Raw genomic sequence first — 8309 nt, 5'->3', positions numbered from 1 at the left:
GAGTAAACAAAGCCAATGACCTAGAGATCATGTATTTATGCGTAAATTAAGATTGCGCCCATGCAAAGTATGATGACATCACTGCCTATGCGCTGCGTTGTGCGCGCACATCATCATTTGCATGGGCGCAATTTACGCATAAATACATGACCTCTAGGTCATTGGCTTTGTTTTCAAAGCCAATTAAAATGGCGCCCATGTCTGCGCATGCGCACTGATGTAACCGTAAACTGGTGTATACACCAGTTTACAGTGGTATCAGAGCGCATGCGCAGACATGGGCGCCATTTTCTTTGGCGAATAAACAAAGCCAATGACCTAGAGGTCATTTGGTTTGTGCGTAAATTAAGATTGCGCCCATGCAAGTTATGATGTGAGTGCACAGCGCAGCGCGCAGGCAGTGATGTTATCATAATTTGCATGGGCGCAATTTTAATTACGCACAAACCACTGACCTCTAGAGGTCATTGGCTTTGTATACTCGTCAATTAAAATGGCGCACACAACTGTAAACTGGTGTATTCAGAGAGCTCAACATGGACATGTCGGCCGCCATTACTGGGGGCCATCGAGAATACTAAATAATTGGTACAGCATTCCCGCTTTAGTTCAGGGACGGCCGTGCACCTGTCAGATTACATAGGACATTAAACCATCTCGTGATAATTATGCGATTGGGTGTCTCCCAAAGCTGGGAGACGAAACATGAAACCCCTATCGGTCTATACAGTGCGTCCCAGAAAAAACGAAACCGAGAAGTATCGATGTTCTTTCATAACTTAATCACAACTATAATTAATGAATGATACATAATCGGAAAGCTTAGAGTCTCCCCTTTCATGTGATGCTACTCAGATAATGCATATTTCACGCATGAGTGATTAAAAGCAATTTGAAGAAAGGAAACCAAAAATACATTTGGCGGGCGGTATCTGAATTTCAAAGAAAAATTCACATTTCTAGAAAGTTGAGTTTCTGCCCTTTCATATGACACCTCAATCAGGAAAAATTAGCAAGGAATGACAAAGTTCTGTTTGTTTAAAGTAGTGCTTGCATTTCCATAATTCTATTAAACGAATTCGTTTTCACTGGCAAATCAGCTTTTTTCTACGGCAGGCACCCAGTGAAAACGAATTCATTTGTTAAAATTATGAAAATGTAAAGGCTACTTTAAACAAACAGAACTTTGCTATTCCTGGCTCATTTTTCTTGATTGAGGTATCATATGAAAGAGCAGAAAATGAACTTTCTAGAAATGTGAATTTTTCTTTGAAATTAAGATACCGCCCGCCAAATTACTTTTTGGTGTCCTTCGTTCAAAATTGCTTTTAATGACTAATGCGTGAAATATGCATCACGTGAGTAGCATCAACTAAATGAGGAGACTCTAAGCTTTCCAAATATGTATCATTCATTAATTATGGTTGTGATTAAGTTATGATTAAACATCGATACTTCTCGGTTTCGTTTTTTCTGGGACGCACTGTATAGTAAATACAAGGAAACTTTCCTATTTAACATAATTACATGTATTTGATTGGTCGATTGATTGATTGAATTTGGTATTTTGGAAAAGGAGGGAGAGTACAAGGAATATAATATGAATAGAAGACATCATATGAAAATGTATGACATATTGATTTTGGAACCGCAAGAAGAACGTATACATAGCATACGGAATGAAAACGAGTAATTTTTCGGAGCTGTCTTTTTATCTGATGCTGTTTCTGGGGTAACATTGCTTCAATGTATAAAGGACGGGTAAATAAATAGTTATTGAAATAGTTAAGATTTATAAAAAGAAGGAAATTAAAAAAAACAATTGCCAGATGTATCGACCTACTATCCAATATCCCGTTTGACGTTCAGATTTAAGTTTAGTTCACAACAGGCGAGTAAGGAAATATGACTATCTCTGTGTCTTTCAGTCCCATATGACAGGTTCACAAATTCGTCAGTGTTCCTAGCGTTGTACTCGTGTGTTTTACGCGGGGGCAACACGTGGTGGAGCTTTGGCGAAGAGTCAACCATTTATTTGGCGAATGAGACACAGAGACTACTGTTCCTCCTGTTACCAAGGGTTGGGTAGCTGTATGCAGGGGCGTACGCAGGGAGGGGGGTTGGGGGTTCAAACCCCCCCCCCCCTTTGGTATTTTTTTGTTTTTTTGTTTTTTTGTTTTTTTTAATTAAAAAAAAAAAAAATTATGCCCACGGCTAACGTAAAGTGACCTTACCCCCCCCCCCCCCCCCCCAACGAACAAAAATGTCAAATTTTGAAATTTCGAGACCAAAAAAAAAAAAAAAAAAGGTCCGCTTTTTGGTTTTAAAAATGTCTTGCTTCATAAATTCTACTACCATTTAATATGCTATCCGTAGCCGAACATACTACATACATACAAGTGCCAGCTCCTAAGGGAGAACAGTCCCTGAGTAAATAGGAGATGATATTTAAAATTATTATTACTTTTATTATTATCATTATTTTCATTATTATTTTCAGCATCATCATCACCATCATTGCTTTTATTGTTGTTGATGAGAGAACATAATGATGACCATACCCTGGTTATTATTATTTCTTCTATTCTTCTTCTTCTTCTTATCTTTATTATTAGAATTAGAATTATGATTATCATTTATTATTATTGTTAGTATTTCTATTATCACTAGTGAAATTCGATTTGTACCGTGTAATTCCAAAAGTTCTTTAATGTTTCCATACGAATTTGGCCTGCTTATAAGCAGGATATTAATGGGGGTATCCGTTAATTATATTGTGTATATATCATTGTGCTTGTCTTAAATATATCTTAGATGGTTTAGTTGTACTTTTAAGAGATCGCATATTCCAGAGTGTTAACCTGAAAGTGGTGAAAAGAAACGAAGTGTCGTTTATCATTTTATAAATTAGCTTCATTTTTCAATTATATCTACCATTTTTTAAATATACTTTTCCCTTTTAAATCTCTTAGAAGCTATTCAAAATTTGAGATACTGTGTTTATGAAAAAAGTGAAAGAAAAGCAGTAAATAATTGCTTAGCTATGTATATTTCATTTTTGTAAATAGGCTATGCAATTTGCCTTTTCTAATCTTAAATCAAAATGTACGCAAGATGATATATACTTTTCTGTTGTATGCAATTTCATATCGTGCTTCTATATGATTAAACAAACAACTTTTCAGTACTCCATTTTAATCTAATAATGACGTAAGTCTAAATATGTAATAACCAGCAGCGAAGATATGGGGACAGGAGACACGTGCCCCTCTAATTGGAGAAACAAAAGTGGGAAAATAGGAAAACAGTTTTAGAAAAGATAGGAAAGGAAATGTAAAAAAAAAGGGGATAAGTTTTATGTCTAAATATGAAATGACCAGCGCCGTCGCATTGGGAACGTTCTGATTGGAGACAAAAAAGAGGGAGAAATCGAGAAGAGAGAGAATAGGAAATATATAGAGGGGGAAATGAGGGGGGGGGGGGGGTAAAGATGATTGTTTTTTTTCTCCTGCACCTTTCGCCTTATTGTCGGCTCTGTTATTTACTGGTTATAGATGAGTGTGAAGTAAATGCAAATTTAAATCGATACAAGAAAGCTTACTATCAATGCGTCAACAAAAACAATATCATGTTCTTTAGTAGTCGAAGAAGAAAGGCCGTGCTTAGAGGGAGATTGAAAATATCTGGGGCAGAATTAAGAGAAGTGGAGGAAGCGACATTTGTTGGCATTACCATTGACAGACATTTAACATGAAATTCACATGTCAAATATGTTAATGACTGTATATGCGGAGAAAGGTCGGTATCCTCTTTAATTTACGGCACTTTGTCCCTGAATATATATTGATACTGTTGTATAAAGCTTTAATACAGCCAAATGTTATATATGGCATAGGGGTTTGGGGTAGTACTTATAAATTACACTTGAATTATATATTTTATACTTAAAATATGGCTGTACGTGCTTTAACTTTCAAGCCCCATCGTATCCATATTACTTTTTCATGACCTCTAATTGCTGAATGTTTTCCAATACATGAATTATCTATTTGTACTTATGTGTTTGATTTGATAAATGAACGATTACGTTTGATAAATGATCGATTCCATAGTACCTAATTCCTGAAAACATTATTGCAATAGTATACAACATTAATATTTCACTAGACAAAAATCGGGTAGACAATTAATTACGTCTCCCTTATTTAAAACAGACCAAGTAAAGTTTTCGGTTTCGTTTGTTGGAAGTAATTTTTGGAATATGCTTCCTACTAATCTACGAATGGTGAGATCAAGAACCTCCTTTCATAAAAAGCTCACAAAAATCACTCTCAGCTGAAAACCACGAATTATACCTTTGTAATTACATAGTTGTATAAAGAAACCAGTCTGGTTGTTTGGAGTGTAATATTATATACAAATCTTATTTATAGGATTTGGAAACCCATCATGTATCACTATGAACATGGCTGACAAAGAAAGCAGACAACATAATACAGTTCCTCAGGTAGACAAAGGAACATCCCTTCACTGCTATTATGTAAAAATGTGTAGAACAGGTGTCACATACATTTTCACCTGTTCTACACATTTTTACATAATAGCAGTGAAGGGATGTTTCTTTGTGTACCTGGGGAACTGTATATTTTGTCCGCTTTCTTTGTCCGTCATATTCATAGTGTATTCTTCTTTTACTTTACTTTAGGCTTTTGATAACGAGGGTCAGACTCGACTAGCACATGTGCTTTTTCTGACTCTTTTTTTTTTTTTACCAACGATCACAAACTCATTGTAAATAGTCATTTATTGTTTTACTCTTGACACAAAATTTTATAAAACTATTTGTTTTTTGTCATTTATATCGCTGTAGAACACGTATTTTAATTCATGTCATGTTTATATTTATGTTACATAGACATTCTCATTGTGCATTTATATATTTTCTCTTTAAATGGTTTCAATGGTTTGAATTAAATCAATTTAATTCAATTTAATTCAGTAATACCGTAACAAAATATTGTCGCCGCCCTCCCCCCCCCCCCTCCCTCAAGGCTACACCCATGCTACCCCAATGTAGATAGAAACAAAGGAGAACTATCTTGTGTGTTTCGATGTCTATCAATAAATTCAATTGAAACTTGCATTTAACGTGTTTAACATTCGAAGTTTGTGCTGATTCTTTTTTCGGCCTTGGCATTGGGGGACTGGGACACCGGCTACATATCTCAGTCATACCGCCAAAACGAATCCAAACCGAACCCCAAACCGCTCCAAACCGATCAATTCTTAGCCATTTATCGTAATGTTATCTCTTGTTCGGTATGATGTCGGTCTGGCGGTCTGGTCTGATCGGTGTGACTGAGGTATAAACCCTCACCAGATAATTATGACAATGTTATTTCCACAATATGCAAATAAATCTGCAAAAGAACAGTCAGACACAAGTTCGGTACACCTAAGTGCCAACAAATACTTGGAAAAGAGCGAACAACGAGGCAGTTGGTACAAAAGGCACGGGGAAAATCTTGCAAAGTAAACTTTCTGACGATTAATATTTGTTTTTAAAAAAATGTAGTTGGTCGATTAACTACCAAATCAATAAATGATTTACCATGTAAAGATACCATCAAGTTGCCAATCATATGAACTAACTATATTCACAGCTTTATTTTTTGTGGCAAATATATAAAATAATAATAAATAAAATAAAAACGTTACTTATTCGCTTACCACCGAAGTCTTTAAGCGCTATATATCAACAGTAGGTTGACTTAGGATCATTTTACTCATGCCTGTTTTACATACTCACACGCACTGAACGATGGGAGGGAGGCATCATCTTATTGTGCGTCATTCGCTGTTTTCCGAGTATTTGCCTGGACTCGGTTTTCCGAAGTCGTGTCTGACTGACGAATGGGAGTTCTAAAAGAAGTATAATCTAAAGGCATGAAAGAAGCATTATGATGTTTTGAAGTCAGACTACTATAACTTCAAAGACATACATTGTTCGCTTACAGTTTTCAACACTATTTGGAAGAGATCGACTAATCGGTCTCAGCTTCAGTATGCCAAAACGTAATACCACGGTTACAACGTCAAGTCGACAAGTCGACTCCAAACCGAACCAAAAATCCACCGATTTGCGGTCTGTCAAGATAATGCAATATCGTGTTTACAAAAATTAATAAATGATAGATTAAAAAATAGGGTGCTCACCACCTCCCAGTATCAATAATAAAACTATAATCAGAGGCGGTGCTGCCGGGGGGCAGGGAGGCACAGTGCCCCTCCCCCACTTTTTCAAGTACCCTAAAAGTGCCCCTTTTACTTTAACAAGTGCCCCTATTAATTTTTTAAAAGTGCCCCTTCCCCTTTCCACCTCCGATAAGTGCCCCTTTTATTTTGACACGTACCCCATTTTCCTTTGCAATAAGTGTTCATTTTCCATTCTCATAAGTGCCTTTTTTAATCTCTAGTAAGTTTCCCTCTTCAGGTACAAGAAGAGCCCCTTTTCACTTTTGATAAGCGCCCCCTTCACCTCTGATAATTGCCCTATTCAAATCTGAGAGGTTCCCCTTTTGCTATGAAAAGTTCCCCTTTTGCTTTGTAAAAAGTGCTCCTTCCCCTTTTAATAACTACCCCTTTTTAACTCTGATAAACGCACCTTATATTTTCACATGCGCCCCCTTTCCTTTTTAATAAGTGCCCCTTTTCCTTTTGATAAGTGCCCCCATTTAAAAAAGAGCCCCTTTCCCTTCTCACAAATGCCCTTTTTCATTTATGATGACTACTTCCTTTTTATTCTCATGGGTCCCCCTTCTCATCTCTTGTAAATTACCCTATTCAATTCAGAGATAACCGTTTTACTTTGACAAGTGCCCCTTCCCCTCCTGATAAGTGCTATTTTCATTTTATATAAATGCCCCTTTATTTTGACACTTCCCCTTGTCCTTCCAAATAAATGTTCTTTTTCCTTCTTATAAGTGCCCCCTTCCCCTTACCCCTTTTCATCTTTTATTAGTGCACCGTTTATTTAACATGTGCCTCTTTTTCTTTTCAATAAAGGCCACTTTCCCCTTCTCATAAAAGCCCCCTTTCACCTCCGACAAATGCCCTTATTAAAATCTAATCGGTGCCCATTTTCTTTTAACAAATGCGAATTTCCCTTTATCATTAGTGCCCCTTTTTCATTTTCATAAGTGCCCCTTTTCATCTCTGATAATTACCCTTTTTAACATGATATGTGCCCCTTTTTCCTTTCTAATAAGGAACCCTTTTTTCGTAAATGCCCCTTTTCACTTCCTTTAAATGCCCCTATCAAATCTGATGGGTGCCTCTTTTCCGTCGACAATTAATGCCCATTTCCCTTTCTTATAAAATCCCTTTCCATCGCTGGTGAGTGCCTCTCCTTTCTAGGAGTAGGAAGTGCCCAATTTTCACCTCTGATAATTAGCCTAATTTGTACTTTGACACATGCTCCTTTTATTTTCTAATAAGTGTCTTAACCCTTTCGAGAAGTGACCCCTTTTCCTCTCATTAAACGTGCCTCTTATTTCAAGCAACTAAGAGCAATTTTCCCCAAAAAAGCTCGCTCGCTACGCTCGTTTGTAGTTATATCCTAGATGTTATAAGTTAGTAACTTATCAAATTGGCTTTTTAGTCTTCCGTTATGAAAATGTGCTTATAACCCATCAGGATTGGGCTTTTCCTATTATAATGTAATTTTTCGCACTGCGACCTCACAAATCTTAACAATTTTCCTCGCTCGCTTTGCTCGGTCGCAAATGAATTTTCAGGCCATCATACCCAACTGCAAAGTATGATACTTAAGCAATATCTTATATGACGTAAAAAGAGAAACAATGATAATGTAATCACAATATAGGGGTATATACCAATATCTAAAAAAACTGTATATTTTCGCTTTGAGGAGTTCCCTTTACATGTGCCCTTTTTTCCTGAAAGTGCACATTTTTGTTGGTGCCCCCCCCCCCCACTTTGGAAGTCGCTCCGCCGCCTCTGACTATAATCAACTCTTAACGCGATAGCAACTACTACTTTAAAACAAATCAACCGTATGCAATTTCCATATCCTTATGCGAACAAACAATAACGTATTACGAACAAACATTGACGTAATCCGAATATGACTGCTATTGGGCATACAATAGTGTAATGGAATAGTCATTAAACTGATCTAAAAGGGATAGTTGAGTTCTGTTGTAGAGGGCGCTAATCAAAATATTTTTTTGTGAGATAATGAAAAACTAAGTGTTAAATTTGAAAGAAAATACAATTTAAATGACAAA

The sequence above is a fragment of the Strongylocentrotus purpuratus genome, unplaced genomic scaffold (assembly GCF_000002235.5).
Source record: "Strongylocentrotus purpuratus isolate Spur 01 unplaced genomic scaffold, Spur_5.0 spur5_scaffold_13, whole genome shotgun sequence".
NCBI classification, from domain to species: domain Eukaryota; kingdom Metazoa; phylum Echinodermata; class Echinoidea; order Camarodonta; family Strongylocentrotidae; genus Strongylocentrotus; species Strongylocentrotus purpuratus.
This window is presented reverse-complemented; position numbering follows the sequence as displayed.